General features: G+C 39.8%; 1 long non-coding RNA gene across 1 annotated transcript; it reads left to right on the top strand.

Moving 5' to 3' along the window:
* Nucleotides 1-5456: 5456 nt before the first annotated feature.
* Nucleotides 5457-14057, top strand: LOC108709890. Its single transcript, XR_001934708.2, has 2 exons — nucleotides 5457-5614; nucleotides 13400-14057. It is a non-coding gene; the product is annotated as an uncharacterized LOC108709890 (long non-coding RNA).
* The last annotated feature ends 5181 nt before the right edge of the window (nucleotides 14058-19238 follow it).

Raw genomic sequence — 19238 nt, 5'->3', positions numbered from 1 at the left:
TGACTGGTGCTTTCAGGAATCAAACACTATCATTTATCTTATTCATTGATCTTTTATATAATCTGTGTATAGTGCCTTTCTTTCAGTACAGTTAATAAAGAAGAAAGAATGAATAGTACATAGTATAGTGAATCACTGCAAGTGAACATGTTTTCTGGCTGGTAAAAATCCAAAACGTGGGCACGACTATATTCTTCAGCAGGATTAACTTCTCAAATACACGATCACGTGAATTTGACCAGCTATATTTTTATTCTTGGACAATCATAGCATACTAAAACTAATAACTGTTTATTCAGCAATGTCTGTGTAAACCTGATTATAACTGCTATCTATCTATCTATCTATCTATCTATCTATCTATCTATCTATCTATCTATCTATCTGTATATCTGTCATCTATCTATTATCTATCTATCTATCTATCTATCTATCTATCTATCTATCTATCTATCTATCTATCTATCTATCTATCTTTCATCTAGCTATCTCTATCTATTATCTTTCTATCTCTGTCTATTATCTATCTATCTATCTATCTATCTATCTATCTATCTATCTATCTATCTATCTATCATCTTTCAATCTATCTATTTATCTATCTATCTATCTATCTATCTATCTATCTATCTATCTATCTATTTATCTATCATCTAGCTATCGCTATCTATCTATCTATCTATCTATCTATCTATCTATCTATCTATCTATCATCTATCTATTTATCTATCATCTAGCTATCGCTATCTATCTATCATCTATCTATCTATCTATCTATCTATCTATCTATCTATCTATCTATCTATTTATCTATCAATCTATCATCTATCTATCTATCTATGTATTATTTGTCAATCTATCTATATTCTGTTGTGTGAGGGTTAGTGGTGAGGGTTGTGGTACTTCAGTAACTGCTGTTCTATAATTCATCAGTAAATGAGCCTCTGTGGCTGTACATCAGCCTCCCCAGCACTATGGTAATGGAATATGTACAGCATATTTTTGAATTGAAAAATCAGCAAGCCATTCTCAGCACTGAATTATTACTTGGCACTTTGAACAGCAGCACTATATATATAAAGAACATGATAGATATAGCACCATGTGATTTATAGTGTAATACTGTAATTAGCTTGTTTGACACACTGAAAAATTGTATCAATGTTAGATTGGCAGGTGAGGTGACTTTATATGAAAGGTAGATTTTGGCCATTTGCTCTATTACATCCAACTAAAAGTCCAGTCGTTTAGGTTGATATTTGGGGTGAAAATGAATATGCTGTCCATTGTCTTGGAACTTTGGCTGAGTGACTGATACACCAATATTCCTATATCTCCTACTCCTTTCTAGCCCTTACCTTAAGGGAGGGGCCCGCCCCTGACCAAAGCCCCTGACCAAAAGGTTGGACCTTGAAGTGGGCCTTAAACTGACAACCACTGGTCTACAGCTATGTGGAGGCCTATTTACTAAAGGTTGAATTTTAGTGGTCTTTGAAACCTTGATTAAACTCTATTTCTCTAAACCACAAATACCATGAAGGTTATTAAAAGAGCTGAATATAAAAAGAATGAATGAATGGAAAAAAATGTGAAACAATGTGCAATTATACCTCTACAACAACCAACCTCTTCATGAACAAGTCTGACATTATACAGCATATTATTTGTAGTTAGTTTCATAAATCAGCCCACTGATGTGTGTCCTATTCAGATTTGTGAGAAATACACCACCCCAATCTAAGGGTTTGTACTTGCACCATCCCACCTCTTTCCTTGCCAAAGTAGGAGGCTATAAGCAACAGATGAGAAACATATTTATATAGTTACGTTACGTAGCTACAGTTTATGAACTGTGTTCAAATGAAACATCTTTATAAATGGAGTCTATTTACATTATACTTAAACGCAACACAGAACATTGCTTTTGGAATCTAAGTGTGGCAGTTATTATACAGGTATGGGACCTGTTATCCAGAATGCTCGGGACCTGGGGTTTTCCGGATAATGGATTTTTCTGTGATTTGGATCTAAATACCTGGTCTGCTAGAAAATCATGTAAACATTAAATAAACTCAATAGACTAGTTCTGCTTCCAATAAGGATTAATTATATCTTAGTGTGGATCAAATACAAGATACTCTTTTATTATTACAGAGAAAAAGGTAATCATTATTAAAAATTTGGATTATTTTGCTAAAATGGAGTCATTGGGGCAAATTCACTAAAGCACAAAGCACCTAACGTTAGCGCAAATTCACCAGCGTCATGTCATTTCGTTAATTCGCCGATTTACTAACGGGCGCTGGCGTAAACTCTATCGCTACTTCGCACCTTTACACCAGGTGAAGTTGCGCTTTGCGAAGGGTCAATGTAACTACGCTAATTCACTAACTTGCGCATGTTACTGAACGTTACCTCTTGTGCCAGACTTGCCTTCGCCACCTCAGACCAGGCGAAGTGCAATAGAGTAGATGGGGATTGCTTCAAAAATAGTTTAAATTTTTTCTAAGTCCCAAAAAACGCTGGTGTTTTTTCCTTTTTTAAAGGTGATAGGCTGAAAAAGATCGTAAATTTTTTTGGGGGTACCCTCCTTCCCCCCTACATTTCCTAACATATGGCACCTAAACTATACAGTGGGCACATGTGTAGGGCAAAATAACAACTCTATTTTATTTTATGAAGGTTTCCCAGGCTTGTGTAGTGTAATGTATTTGCTGCTACATATATGTCCATTCAAGTTTAACTTGGCACCGTATGCAAATTAGGCATCGCTAGCATAACTTCGCTTTGCTTGACGAATTAACGATTGCGCAAATTCGCTACCGTTCGCCTCCCTGAGCGCAACTTCGGATTTTAGTGAATTAGCGGCGCCCTGGCGAAAATTCGCCTGGCGATGTGCGTCAAAGTGCGTCGAAGTGCGGCGAAGTGCGGCGAAGTGCGGCGAAGGCGTCGTTAGCGCATTTTCGCTGCTTAGTGAATTTGCCCCTATGTGAGATGGCCTTTCTGGAATTCTGAGCTTTCTGGATAACGGGTTTAGGGATAATGTATCTCACCCCTCTACTATGTCATGAGATGTAAGTATTGCCTTGCAGAATAGATGGCCTTCCAAGTTAGTAACAGCTTTTTATGGCATCAGCGGATATATACCACTTTCTCTCATTGTCATTAAAAGGGGATATGAACACCCATCTAATGCCACTACAGGGCTTCTCACAGCAACTCTACATGGGGATATGATCCAGCCTCATAGACAGTAGTCCTGTTATAGAATTGAGGTTAACATGTCATCAAAATGATCAACGATCATGATCTTATTATTTTATCTCCTTAGTGATCCAAGATCTCCATGTCTTTGTTATTAAAGTCACTGACTTTTTGTTTGCACCATCCATTTATTTTGCAGTCTTGTATAGCTATTGCTTCTTTATAAAATTGGTTTGTGTTTTTGTACCATTTTGGATAAACTTGTCATTATGAAATGTGTTTTTAATGCAGGATCCATCCCCCAATTGAGTTGTACAGAATCATACTGGGTGGCAGGAGTACATAGCCATTTGTTTCATTACAAAGTGTCCCAGTTATATATATCCTGCTGCAGTTTTTAAATATTCGTATTTCTAAAGCAGAGAGAAAGGTTCACTCATTTTTGTGGGCTCATAAAATTGCTGGCCCGAGAAATGTGATCCCAGAGCAAGACTGACTGATTCACACTGTGGAGCATGGCATGACACTGAGGAATTAAAGTGATAATCAGTGCAGTCTGTAAAGGGTTGTGGCAGGGAATAAACCTGGTATTCGCTAATCTTTTATTGAGCTAAAAATGACAGGGGGTAAATTAGGCCCAACAAGTCCATGTTGTGTATTATTTTGAATGCGTGCATATTTTGACACACTCCATGTATTTTTTCATCCACAGATATAAGTGTGACGTGTGCAAGAGAAGCAGAGCAGTGCCATCACAGCTGCAACTTAGTAGGAGAAAAGTCAAGGTTTGGGTCCAGAACCAGAACAGAATCTTCTGGGCCCAAATGGAGAAGAGCAACATTATTTTTTTTTTTATTTATAATGAAGAAAGATTATTCTTTCTATGTATGTATATAACTATAAGGACCTGCATATATATATATATATATATATATATATATATATATATATATATATATATATATATATATATATAGAGATTGTAGAAAGGAGGTCCCTGCCCCATAGAGCTTACAATCTAAGTTCATTAGGGTTGCTTAAGATTTATTTTCAATTTAAAATGAAATAATACATAAGTAGAAAGAGGAAAAATGATGGCCAAACACTGAAGTACTTGACTGCATGTGCATTTTTCTTGTGTGCACTTGCTGTGCCCAAAGGCACACAGCTGCTTTGTGTGTCTTGCCTGAACACTAGAGCAATTTACCCCTTGCCGAGAGGTTATTTCCATCATACTCCAGTGTGACACATTGCAAGTTATGATACATAGAATATTTATAGTCAAATATCAAAGCCAAGCAAGCATCTTGTCTCAATAAGGGGGACCAGTGAGCTTGGGGTGTAGAGCTTCAATACAATAACCAAAAATTTGCAATCAATTCAGTGGTCTGGGACCATTAAATTGAATTATAATGACGTCTATAGAGAATGCATCAACCTGCTTTGTTTTCAGTTTTTGGTGCTAATTTGATGGTAAAGATCTAAGAAGCTAGCTCACTGTCTCCATTTTTTTCACATATGTATTTGTATATCAAATTAATGTTTATGTACAAATTATATAATCTGGTGTATTGTTCAAACCAAAGATAATGATAACGCTGAAAAGATAACCACTTGTTGTTAACAAAGTGTGGCCAAGCCTGTAAAAATGTTGATGAAGAACTGCCCCAAAATTACTGCTGCTAATGCACTCATTGTTTTGACAGTTGCTTAACCTGTTCAGGTGGAGTTAACATTATGACACAGCCAAAGAAGAGACAGTTGTTGCGCATATATTTATATATCAATATATATGTCCCTATTTATTGATAAACGCAGCATAGTGCAAGGCACAGTATGAAACAGTAACAAGAACAAGTCCTGCTGCTACAGGAACACATCCAGTTATCATCTCAGCAGCAGTTCTGCATTCATTGCTGTTTCTGTCTGCAGCTTTGGTATGAGAATCTCAAAAATAGAAAACAGTATGTAGGGTATCCATGCAAAATCATTGCACTTATCCCTGTAAGGGCAGAAGCCCAGATCCTGTGTCTGTGTGCTGTAAGCTGTTACCTAGCAACCAGCTATTCAGTGATCTCAGTGCAACAGGAAGTGACACAGCAGCTAGTGAGTGGCTGGCAGGAAAAGGAAGTCACAGATACTGGCAAAAGAAGAGAGCCTGGCATAGAGAACCGCATGGTGGACAGAGAAGGAAGCAAGAGAGCTGAGAGGCTGCACCAAAAACATTCATTTGGATCGGGCTGGCACAGGGAAGCCACATACTGTGCCTGGAAAGACAGAGAGTGTGAAAGGAATCCAGACTGGAGGAACAAACAGCAGGAGATTCCTATCTGAGCATCCAAAGGGGCTGGTAATCGCACTGTATGACTGAATGTGCTGGATTCACCTGAAGTGCATCCGAAGAGGATTTGTGAGTATCCTGTTTAAAGGGACAGTACCAGGGCAGCCATCAGGGGGGGACAGGGGGGAGAGTTGTAGGGGGCCCGAGGGTCAGGGGGGCCTGGCCACGCCACACTTACTTGATTAGCCGGCCCCCCATCTTTCTGAAAGCTGCTGACTTCGGGAAGGCATGGACATTTAAGGGGCCCTGGCCACCAATTTTCTCATAATGTGGGGGAGGGGGCCCTGGCCACCAATTTCTTTTTCTCATGTGGGGTCCTAGCCACCAATATTTTTTAATGGGGGGCCCTGGCCACAAATGTTTTTTATGGGGGCCCTGACCACCCTTATCTTTTTATGTTTTATTAACATGTGGGAACCCTAGCCACCAATATATATTTTCTTTTTTTACTGTGTGGTGGTGGGCAGACCTGTGGGATGGGGGGGGCGGACCTCTTGGTGGGGCTTGCGGTGGGTGCAGCCCAAGGGGCCCAGGAAATTTTGTCATATGGGGCCCTGCGATTTCTGATGGCGGTCCTGGTCAGTACCCTCAAGAAGCCCTAGAAGATAAAGAGACTGTTTTAGTAAAGGACTTTGCCTTCTTTAGTTAGTTAGACAGCTTGGCGCTAGCAAGTTAGTTAGTGAGGCCCTATTTCCACCGGTTAGGAGTGCTGCATGTACTATTTGGCCAGTTATTTTATATAAACCCGTTAGTCAGTTTAACCAATACTTCGTGTGTGTTATTACTGTATTCCTAGTGGGGCCACCTGTAGGTGCATTCCCAGATCCCACTAGGTGGAGGCACTGCGCTAGTAAGTACCAGGTACCCATTCTCTCCCAATACCACTGCGGAGTGGCTCTGGTTTGTCCCGTGCCATCAGGTAAGTGCCACACGTGGAGTGTAACACTGACAAAGGGGTGTTGAAAGGGTTACAAGTAATTAACATGTATAAACTGGCTAGTCCTTATCTATCATAGTGGGTTACATTTAACCCTTGAAGAATGCGGCCAGAAGAACAGGTACCACCGGGATTTGGGAAATTTTTCCAGATTTGGTAAAGAAAGTGTTGGAGCACTGCAAGGATAATTAAAGTATATTTAAAAAGTAATAGAAGAGAGTCTGAGCTGGACCAAACGCTACAGATGCAATTTGGGCCCTTTTAAGAGTCTCTGAAGCAATTTTAGCCAGAGCAGTTGCACTTTGATTATGTTTTATTCTAACCAGCCTTGAAGTGCTCCCATAAAATTATTTTGTATTTATGTTATTCTTCAGGAAGACAGGCTAGAGTACCATGTGGCTGTAGCACCTCCAAGTCCATCCCTTTAACAGTGGTCTTTATATATAGATATTGGTCATGGAGATGTCTCTTATAAAACTGACAGAGAGGGAGCATCAGCCTGTAAGACCAATTCTTTGGCTAGCAGACATTTCTCCCAGTATAATGCAATCCAGCAGGGTGGTACTAGCCTATTAAATACGACAAGAGGGTATTCTCAATAGCAATGTAATCTTATGTATGCAGTGTCAGACTGGGGTGTCTGGGCCTACCGGGGCTGCCTACTGAGCACCACCACGGCAGTCAGGGGCGAGCCATCGCCCACAGTTGCCAAGCAATTTCTGTATATTTTCTCAGTATCAGAAGGCATGAAAAGTAACGGTCTCCCTTGCCCCGCACTGGTGGAAAACAGCTGCAGGACTACAATAACATACCATGCATTGTGGAATGTTACATTGTGCTTTCCCGCTGGGGAGTTGTTGGGACAGTAATGCTACAGTACAAGTTTCTTGCTTTCAAATGGCATGTTGAGGCAGCTAAAATTTCCTGTGGGTCCCTAAACTGAGGAAGCTTGGAACTGAATCCTCGTCACCTTCTTATGACCTTGGGCAAGTCACTTAATCTCCCTGTGCCTCAGGGCAAGAATAGCTTTAGATTGTAAAATCTGTGTGTTGGGGGGGGGGCATTTGTACCAGCTGCAGTTTTTTTGGATACACACCACAATGAGCTGCTATTGGTCTGGGTTTGTCTGTTTGTACTTAGAGAAAAATTAAAGCTCAACAAAGAACTAGGCTAGAAATGCTGTAGGTTTCTGTATCAGTCCAAGGCAGTAAATTTATTCCCCATCTTCTATAATTAGCTGAGCATAGGTCCTACATAAGGTTGACTACTAATTAAAGGGGACCCGTCGCCCAAAAAAAATATTCAAAATCTTATTTTATCACGTTAGTCAAGCAAAATGAACTTTAATTACACAATATAAATTATTTGAATCTTGTTTCCTTCAGTCTGGGAATTCATAATTATAGCAAGCAGGCAGGAGCCATTTTGTGGACACTGTTATTAAGACAAGCCTTGTATCATCTCAGAATCCTGTTTGTGCACTACAATGGGGGACCTGATGTCTATCCCCATGCACTGGCTACACAATTAAGTGGTTAAGAGAACTGGGGGAATGTGGGGAGAGCAGTGACATCTAGAAAGTGCTGAATGGAAAGTGAAAGTAATTGATTGCCTAAGGTATAGAGGAGGGGCAGACAATATTTGATTGACAGCTCGGAGTTTACAACAGCTTTGAATGTTTTTATAAAAAATAGAAATTGGATTTCATGTTTAATTTGAAATGGACTTTTACTATACAGATATTTGTGTCTGGGTGACAGGTCCACTTTAATACACATTGACATTATATGGCAGCAAAGAAACTGTTGCATTCAGAATGAATAAATAATCACCCCAGAAGTATCAGATAACATAACAAATGGAGCCTCCCTTTATGCTAATATTTTGATGATTGGGAGCCCACAATACATCAAGCATGTGCAGTGTCAATGACTCTTAAAAGATGGCCTAACGAGATCAGCTAGAAAGGAAAGCACAGGCACTTTTGTTAAGCTAAGGAGTAATATGCTGTCTATGTTCTGGGCTGGGGCAGCTCCTCGTCTAGCCCTTAATACTTTGCAGTTACCTACTAATCAGGGTGGTCTTGCGGCCCCCAATCTATTCCTTTACTACCTGGCTACACAATTATCGGTGGTCAGAAATTGGGCTCTTTCGTCCCATACAAATGCGGCTACGGTGTTGGAGGCACAAGTGTTGGGGTCGTTTGAGGAGCTCCGCAACCTACCATATAGAGGGATTAAATACACCACTCAGGCCTCGCCTCTTATGGGAGCCACCATCAAGGCCTGGCACATTGTAGGACGGTTCTATCCACGTTTACCACACTGCTGCTCAGTGTTTTCCACATTGTGGGGTAACCCAAACTTAAAACATCTTTCAGGTCTTCCAGACCCACAGGCCTGGGCTCGTTACAACATCAAGTATGTTGCGGATCTTATCTCTGAGGGCAAGCTTCTAAGTTTTCAAGAACTGAAGGATAAATTTTCTCTCCCTAACCCCATGTTTTTTAGATACCTGCAGCTCAGACATGCTTGGGAAACCCAATTCCACTCAGGAATTGTAGACACGACCCCCAATAGCTTAGAAGTCAGCATACACAAGGTGGATTTACCTAAACCTCTCTCACACTTTTATGCCCAACTGTCTAGAGTAGGGAATGCCAAACTGTGTAAATTGAAAGTCTCCTGGCAGCATAATATACCAGAGATTGTGGATGAGAACTGGGAAGATATTTTGGAGAATACTCTTGTAGGGGTGATTAGTAGCAAAGATAAAATGACCCAATTGAACTATCTCCACCGCTCCTATATCACCCCACAACGGCTTCATAGAATGAATCCTCTTTTAAGTCAGGACTGCCCCAGGTGCCACCACTCCCCGGCTGATTTCTTCCATATGACTTGGGACTGTCCGCTAATTCGGAAGTTTTGGAAATCAGTAACTCAACTGATACATGACAAAACAGACCTATTTCTTCCCCTAGAGCCTAGGGTGCTACTGCTCAATCAAGTGGAGGATGTCTCTCCGAGCCGCGCCCATCGCACATTAGCAACCGTGCTTTGTATGTACGCTAAGAAAGTGATCGCCATGCACTGGAAATCCAGGTTGGGGCCAACCGTAAATAACTGGGTGCAATTGGTTGAGAAATCTATACCACTATACAAACTCATATACATGAGAAGAGGCTGTCCGAATAAGTTTAATAAGATCTGGGATGTATGGATTGGAGATGATCCTGTTGAACGCTCTCTTAACCGCTTATAGTCACCACATATGTCAGAGTTGGTTATTAGTAGGCATGATCCGGATTGATGGGTGCCCGCTCCACCCCCCCCAACCCCCCCCTGGTGCTCGGGAGCTGGGAGGTGGCGGGATACTGAATGTTTATATTCATTGCTAATAAAATGTGATGGGGTGAATACGGGAAATGACAGGGAAGACACTGGGTTGGGATTGACTACTTGGTACTATCCTCTACTTCCTCCATTTTGATTGTAACCTCATTAGGTTTTTGCTCATTACGATACAATCTGGAAACTCAGAATGTTAAGTACGACACCATTTTGTTATCTTTTTCTTTATCTTTATTGCAGTTTATTGAATATGCAGCAATCTCATGACTATGACATTTTCTACTGTTTGTACGACATACTACATGTACATTTGAGATGCTCAATAAAGGAATTGTTAAAAAAAAAAGAAAGGAAAGCACAGGGGCTGCATGGCAAGGGATCTGAATGACCAGCAGCCAGATTATACTGGTCTAGGTTAGAGATGGGCAGAATCACATGTAGATTTTTTAGGTGAGAAGGAATGAATTAAGGCAGGAGATGACCCGGCCCAGGGGCTGTGAAATATAGCCTGCTGCTGGATCATTTCTGCTAAGACCAAGCAATCTGAATTTCTCTCCTACCCTTCTCTTCTTATTCTGACTCTGGTTTGGACTTGGCCTGTTACTTGAACTTTAATTGTTTGCCATCTGCTCCTGTTCCTGTTTTTGGCCTTGTTTAACTGCCACCTGCCCAGACCTTTTCCTTTATTGTAACCTGTTTTATTGTTGGTTTAATATAGATATTTCTGCTCACCGTCAGACTGGAGGGTCCAAGGCCCAGCTACAACCCCCCTCTGACACCCCCCACCCCTGGTGCGTTCCTGTTGTCCATTTGTGACTGCGATCAGGCCCACCTAAGGAGTTAAAGGAGCAGCGCAGGGTCTCATACAGATGAGGGTCTGGGTCGGTTGTAGTTCAACCCTGTTGAGCTGAGTTTCATGTTTTTTGAGTTTTTTTTTATTAAATCTCTTCGTTAAAATATACAATTGGTGTCAACCTCAATATGTTCAGTAGAGGTTACACAACAAATAAGCTCTTCACAACTAGTGAAACCAGTCATTCTGATATGTACCCACAATTAAGAATGACAGAGTCACACTCTGATCCTCACTGATTCAGCCGCAAGCAACATATCTGAACAGTTGCACCTGCAAAGTCTCCTTTACTTTCTAACTTAGTTGCAAGAAAGGTGAAAATTGAAGGTTTAGAGCGGCTTAGCCACCCCAAAAAGGTTATTTGCCATATGTACATATATACAGTAGTTACAGTATAAGTTCAACCATGGAAAGCCATCTATTGCTAGCCAAACTAAAATTCAGAAAGAACTTTTTGGTAGAGACATCAAATTTGTTCTGCAAGAATGACCTAATACTTGATTACTAGGTTTCACCAAGTCAGTGTCAATCTTGTTTAGCACTAACTTACATGTATCTGTATTTTAGAGGCATTTAGCAATTTGTAAGGAGATCCATGCACATAGCCTACAAACGATCAGGTTGCCCATTTGTCCTGTAAAATTGCATTATTCCAGCAGATCACCCATTGGGGCTTGATAAACATTGTTCTCGCTAGACATGGTCCATAATGATCAGCACTATAAAGTGGTAAAATTAAGTTGTTTGAAACATTTCTCTGTAAGCAATGCAGTTCATCGATCATTCAGTTCCTTTTATTGCATATGTGAATAAAAGGTTGCAGCTAAACCTACTTTCCTACTAAAGGAACATTATTATATTTCTTGTACCAAAAGAGTGAGAGCAGTCGTCCAAGAATAGCATGAAATTGTGCACTCATTTTTTGGGCTCTTGGGGTACATCCATGAATTACCCAAGCTCCTGTGCAAGCAAATAATTGATTTTTTTTGTAAGAAAGTGATAATAGTGTCCTATGTTACAAAACATATGGAAACTGTCTTTCTACTAGAGCATGAAGTACAGTTTTTATCATCATAAAAATTAAGATTTTTTTTAAAGGGCACTAAATATTGTATTACGATACAGAATATATTGGATATCCAGATTTTTTTTGTCCCCTGATATATTAGTTACCTTTTTAGCCAGATTTTAGAAGCTAGTAGACAATGATAAATTGCATACCAGGAAAACAGTATGAAAGTTACCAAAAAAAAATCAAATAATATTAATGTGTTTTTTTAATCCAGTGCTTTAGCCCGAGTTTGTTTGCAGTTGAGAGATTCTGATAAATAACCCAGGCAGTGCAATGTCCCCAGAACTCAAACTGATAAAGAGAGTGCCTCACATAGAGAGCCTTTGCTTCCTAAAACATTTCCTTAATATATGGATTTTGTAGCAAAGTTCTAACTTTGAATGGTAACGGGCTACATATACTAAATTCTGTTGCAGATAGTTAATGTTATTCGGTATTTCCCTTTCCCTTCAGTGAAACCCCAAAGGCAAGTTCTCTTCCTCACAGAATGTGGTTTGTATGCAAACATGGCGCTTCCATCGCTGGCTTCTCTGATAATACCATCACTCACCAAGAGAAATGATGGGCCACTCGCAATCAATGGCACAAGAGTCCTCGATCAATGAGATTATCAAATGAGAAGCATTGCTTACAAGTTGAACAGAAGGCAGCACATTGTTTTACTGATTTTCTTGAATCTAAAAATAAGAAACTTTATTACAGAATTAACAATTAGCAACACATGGGGTAGGGCACAGTGGACATTAGAGGGCGCCCTCTATAGCAGGCCAGATACTTTGCCTTAGCCATGTGGAGCAGAGCTGGCCACTTCTCATCTTGTTTGTATATGGCAATAAGCTTTGTTCTTATTGGTTCAGGAATGTGACTGACAGTGTTGCTTCACAGAATGGTTATTTTATCAGTTTTGTGAAACAAAACTGTCATTTTGTGGAAAGAATGAATCCTGTACTATAAAATCTTGCTTTCTGTCACAGATATCTATTTTGTCAGTCAAATCTAGCTTGACAAGCACTAGTTAGTTACACTATTATATATTATGTCCAACTTTGTTTTTACATAATTCATTCTGTAAGTAACTTTGCACATAAGTGCGTCCATTACATGGAGGTTATACATTTGTGAGACAGATTGCTTGTTAAATGTACAGAATGGAGTTTGTGATATAATGACATCCTTTTGTGCACTAACCAGATTTTGTTTTCATTCTATAATAGAAATGTCTTTTGTATATTTTTTTTCTCTGTGTATGCTCACAAATACTTATATAACATGAGAGACATTCATTCTGTTTATTAGGGATAGTTTTGTATACAGAATGTATTTGGGACAAACGGCACCCCATATACAATAGCCATTAAATACACAATACATATATTTGGGTAGAGGTCGGTGTGTGCTTTGTGTAGGTATTATGGAATATTGGTGAGCTTGTGAATATGCAGTGTGTTCAGTTGCATAAAATAAAGTTGAGAAACATGAGCTTGAATTCTCTCTGTCCCATGTCCTAGCTTATTTTTCATCTGCTGGAAGGTTATCCTTCATATCTATTGCTCACATGCTAATGCATATTTATGTACTGGCTAGATAGTGTATCTTCTGCTTACTTAACTGTAATATTTTTTTACTCTTTATTCATCAGCTAAAGGACAAGTAAACGTTGAATCACCATCCAATGACTTCAGCACACCAGCCTGAGGTTATCTTAAGAGGGTTTGTCCACTGCCATCTTATCCTGGCTTCCCCTGTACTATGTGTGATTATGCAGAGGGCCAAAGACTGTACCACTTAGAGGCCCTGCATAGACCTGCCAGAAGAGGACCACATTTATAGGAAAGTATCTTCCTTGTTCAATGGGGTTGTCATACCCTTATGACTGATAGCTTGAAGGGACCAGTTGGATATCAGCTGTGGTTTTTACCCAAACAGATGCCAATAAGCAAGAGTGGTCAAGAATTTGCATCATTATATAGTATCTCAGAGATGATTTGTATACACAGTGGTGTCTGGCACATGTTATTTATTTAAAGGTCCTAGGCAATGAGAATAGTATATTGGCAAAAGTTTGCAATATTATCAACAGATCTATAAAAAGTGTGCAGCTTTTTTACTTGCTGTTTTTGAAAGTGAAGTTCCTGGAATGGATCACAGTATTCTAAATGGGATCTGCAGTCATTTGAGAGCCACTGAGTGAAATTAAATGTGCAATATACACCTGTGCTCAGCATCAGCTAAATAAATAGAGATTGTGCTGAAATGCGCGCAGCCAGATTTTCATTGAAATAAAAAATATATTTTCATATTGTTTCTTAAAAGAGCAGATCAATGTTTTACCCTACCTCCCAACTGTCCTCTTTTTGCGGGACAGTCACGATTTTGACAGCTCAACTCACAGCCCCAGATTGTTACTGAAATGCCCTGACATTCTCTTTGATCTCCTGCACTAAACAGCAAGAAAAAGATACAAAGTTTCTAAAACCGAATTGGCTTTTGGCAGAGAGCCCACAATACGTGGCAGGTGCACTTAAATACTTTTGTAATAATTTTAGATAAGCAAAGAAGCAATTGTAACAATTTAAGATAAGCAGGTCTCTTGAGGCCTGTGACTTGCAGCTTAAAAGGGGATGTATTGTCAAAAATTAAAATCCCCTTTGCCCTTGGGGAACCAATATAAGCCTTTTTCTAATTGCAATCAATTATTTTTTATTAGGGGTTTTCATTTGCGCTTCAGTTTAAAGTTGAGCGCAGTCCATTCCCCCTCATACCTGCTCTTTCAGCTGCGAGCAACGAGCTACTCGTTCTTCATTGGTAGGCGGGCGGGAACAACAGAAGAGATGGGCGGGTCAAACAGCAGAGATGGCCACGGGCCATGAAGGTTTTGCTCACAGCTGAAAGAGCAGGTATGAGGGGGAACGGACTGCACTCAACTTTAAACTGAAGCGCAAATGAAAACCGCTAATAAAAAATAATTGATTGCAATTAGAAAAAAACTTATATTGTTTCCCCAAGGGCAAAGGGGGCCTTTAAAGGGATTCACTTTATGTGTAATAAAACATAAAAACCACAGAGATGTGTTCAAACTTTCATAAAATGTACATGGTAATTAGGGGTGTGGCCACAAATACAGGCAGGCAAACAACTAAAACCCTCACTTTAATTTGCACAACTTGGTATTTTGTTTATAGGGAGCACACAGCTCAGCAGGGAAATTGTTAATTAGGAAACCAGTTACTAGAGGGTTTGAGGTGATCCCTGAGAGGCTAGGGCCCAATGATCAGATCAGAATGAATCCGATATGGGCGATCGGATTGCGGGACCGCAAAGACGCACAGATGCGGCCGCGATCCAACGGATTTTTTAACCTGTCCGATCGAGAGCTCGATATCGATCGGGGAAGCCCATCGGATGGCCCCACACACGAGCCAATAAGCTTTTATCGGCCCTTGTATGGGGGCCTTTAGAGTAATTGTAGGGGATAAAAAGATTCACATATTCTTTAAAGGTATGCTAAGTAAATTGCATATGTGCTATGGGTAATTCAGAACATTTATTTTAGGGGAAATATGAAACAAGTGTGAAATCAAAGTATGATCTGTTTACTGCTTTATATTAAAATACATAAATAGTATTTTTTTTCAACATAAGTTCTATGTATCTTCATGTTGAAAAAATGTATATACAGTGTTTGAGAGCACTGCTTCCTGTGTGAACAAAACACTGTTTTGTACTGTTTCTTAAGTGGAAGCTGCCATATTTATTGTTTGTTCTGCAAAAACCTTGTGGATAGTTTTTAAAGGATCATGTGCTCCTTGTCACCATACATTTTACTGCTCCTAGACCTGTCTGAATAAAGGAAAGTTGTCTTTAAATGGGTTGTTCGCCTTTTAACTAGTAGTATTAGGTAGACAGATATTCTGAGAAAATTTGCAATTGGTTTTAATTTTTTTTTAATTATTTTTTATTCAAAAGCTAGCAACCATGCATTGTTTTGAACAAGAGACTATAGTATGAATAGGAGAGGATGAATATGAATATGAAAATGAGAGGAGAGCATATAAAGATGAGTAATAAAAAAAAACAATTATTTTTACATTTTTATTTTAAATGTGAATTTTTTTTAGATGGGATCAGTGAACCCCATTTGAGCTGGAAAGAGTCAGAAGAAGAAGAAGGTTTTTTTTTTTAAAAAACTATAAAAACGAAATAATGAAGACCAATTTAAAAGTTTCTTCGAATTGGCCATTCTATTACATGCTAAAACTTTTAAAAGGTGAGCCACCTCTTTAAACCTAGAAAATATTAAAATCTCTAGATCATTCCCCCCAAAATAAATGTTCTCTGTTTGCATTCTCTATATACATTTCTTTCCCACCAGATGATTGGATCCCTGCTCGATTTCCCCCCCCCCCATGGACTGACCCTATTGTTAGCACAAAATTATCCTATTTGCCATTACCCAAAAGTTTTGTGAGGGTTGTAGGACACATATTTGCATAACAGATAGGCTGTGATTTTAATGGGAATTAACATGACCCTCTAAAAATAAAAGCCTTCCTTATATAAGTCGGTTTCCTCCAAAATGTATATTATTCACAGGTGCTACGACAAATAAATATAACCACTGAATGTTTATAAAACATTTTCACTTTATATAGTGTTCCTGGCTCTTTAATAGAGTCAGTTTCCAGGATAAGCCTAAGATGTTCTGCTGACACCTAGTGGATAAGAAAATAAATGCAAATTTACAAGTTTCAAGGTACAAACTCTGAGCACATTCCAGGTCATGAATACGAATGGCTTTACTGTCTGTAGACTAGGGGGATACAATCTATCTCAGCAATGCCCGGCAGCTAAGATAGCAATCTCAGGCAATTTGTAATAGTATTTTTTAAATCATAATTAGCATAGGAATAAAGAGCTAAACTGCACTGTTTCTGTTTCCCAACAAGCTGTTGAAACTGGTGCTGGATGTTGCAGAATCTTTATGACCAATAGAAAAGCATGATCCATTTCCAACAATAAAAGTGAAACCAGAGATTAGCCAGCCAGGACTGTGTGGCTACAATTGGATAACAGAAAAAAATAGTGGCTGCAATAATATTTCCTGGAGGGAGAACCAGAGCCTCAGATTCCATCCTGCCTCCTTCATTGCTTCTATTCGAGCAGCTGGGAGTTGAAACATTATATAGAGGGGTTGATGTTTGAGGGTGACTGCTTGGTGCCCTTACAAAATAGGGACCTGCAAAGCTGAATAGATGTGGGGGAGGATTTTTTTTTAAAAGGGAGTATATGTAAATAACTTTTTTTCAATGTGCAATTAAATAATCTTTCAAATTTTAGCCTTTGAGTGCCTGTGGCTGGCAAATTAGCCCTATTGTAACAATTGTTGCATAACAGCACCAGAAAGGCCACAGGTTGGATATCTCTGATTTATGTAATGTTGCCGTCATACAGGAGTTTCAGGTTTCCTACGCTGCCAGCAATATTCTTTTCTCTAACTGCTTGAAGTTATCCTAGCATAAGGCATTAGCTGTCAGATAGCTAATTAACAGGATTCATGCCAGAAGATCCATATATAATACACAAAAGCCTTGAATTTTCTATAAATTAAATCCTTATAAAGGGTCAGACTGGCTCATTGGGGGGCCCACCGGGACTGCAAGTGAAGGGCCCTCCTGGCAGTTGCCGGGAACCCCCTACTGACCTCAGTGGCCCGCACCCCCTCAGGGCCCCCCCCCAACAGCTCGCGCACCACTAATTCCGCCGGTTCCGGCCGTACGGAAGGGGGCGGGGGGCCTGGCTGTGTGTCCCGCTCCAGGGCCCGCCCCACTCTAGTTACGTTGCTGCCTGACCTCCAATCTCCCTGCCCTGAAAAACTCTGAACGCCAGCGCACATGCATGAACACACTGAAAATGTGACGCGCGGATGCGTGAGCACGCTGGGCCAGCTGATTAAGGAGTAAGCCTGGGCCGGCGGGTTTTCTCCCGAGATACCGTCGGTCCAGTCCACCCTGTCCTTATAAACGGCTCTTAGTGATGTCATAAGGTATAAATGGAGCTTAGTGATGTCATTTTTGTCACATAACTCACTACAACTTGTGTTTTATAATAAATAAAGTACCCCTTGTTGGAGAATATGAGGATATTAGAAGTAACTTAGGAGTTCCATGACCTGTATAAAAGCAGTCAGTCTTCGGCCTCGTTCTTTCATATGGTCATGGAACTCCTCCGTGACTTATAATATCTTCATATTTTACAATATTGTTTACTTTATTCACTATATAACAAAAATGCAGAGTTTTCTAACCACAGCAAGAGGTCGCCAGGTGTTTTCCTGCTGTGCTTTGGGGTAAGTGGAATGATGATCCCCCCATAAACTCATTTAAGTAGTACTTATGCTTCAAACCTCAGTTCCCTTACAATGTCTGCAATAAGGTTAATAGCACAGAACATTGGGGTTGGTTGTTGGGGGCATGCAAATATGATGGGGCTTATTCGACTATGTTCTTATTTTCCCTCTATGGCCATTTGAGCCAGAGAGAGTAAAAGCAGCAATACACAGACCTCTTCTGTATGGCGGGAGCTGTAGTTCCAAACAGCTGGACTGAAATGGAAAAATAATCTGGAACATCCCTGGGATAAAGAAGATTTCTCACACCATCCCTCTTTTCTATAATGGCAGAGGCCAATTATGATTTTAGCTTGAATAATTCTCATATTGGATTTGAGGAGCGCTCTTAACAACATATTTAATGTATGCTATAAATTCAGCTCAGGTCCAGACTGGCATTCAAAACAGGCCCTGGCACTTCAATTGCACAGAGGCCAAAACAGCTCCCCACCAGCCCACTAAATAGTGACTGTCTATGGCACCTTACAGCAGTCCCCCTGGTATTTTTCAGAAGCCACAAATTGCCAGTGCATTTATATTGAGCAAAATAAATAATAAAACAGGGAGCCTGGAGCTAATTTTCCAAACATATGGATACAATATTTCAGTTGGTGCAGGGCACTTTGTCAAGGAGAAATAAAAGCAAAAACGTGCGTATTTGGATAAATGGTAGCTTAAGCAGATAATACTAGGCTTATAATAGTGCATATGCACTTGCACATGGGGGGAGAACATTTCACTGAGCTGATTCCATTTATAAATGTAAAGCATTAAACATTGTCTTTCATGAAAATTAATTCCAGAAGCATGTAAACAGGTATTTCTCATGTTCTGATACGAACAAAATGAAATGTGAACAAAATATATTCAAAACTATCATTTATGTTATGGACAACAGGTCTTTTACAGTATGGCACAACATTGCGTATGAGCTTGGAGGCACAAAACCTGTTGCAGATCCAGCATGGCTTTATTATATACTTCTAACTCATTTCACCTTGCCTTCAAGTGACTTAAAAGAATAGTAACATCAAAAAATGAAATCGTTTTTATAAATTAGATGCTGTGTAGCAATTATGGGGGCAGCCAT

Source organism: Xenopus laevis, chromosome 2S (assembly GCF_017654675.1).
Source record: "Xenopus laevis strain J_2021 chromosome 2S, Xenopus_laevis_v10.1, whole genome shotgun sequence".
NCBI lineage: Eukaryota > Metazoa > Chordata > Amphibia > Anura > Pipidae > Xenopus > Xenopus laevis.
Note: the sequence above shows the minus strand (reverse complement) of the source record. Positions and strands in the feature narration are given on the sequence as shown.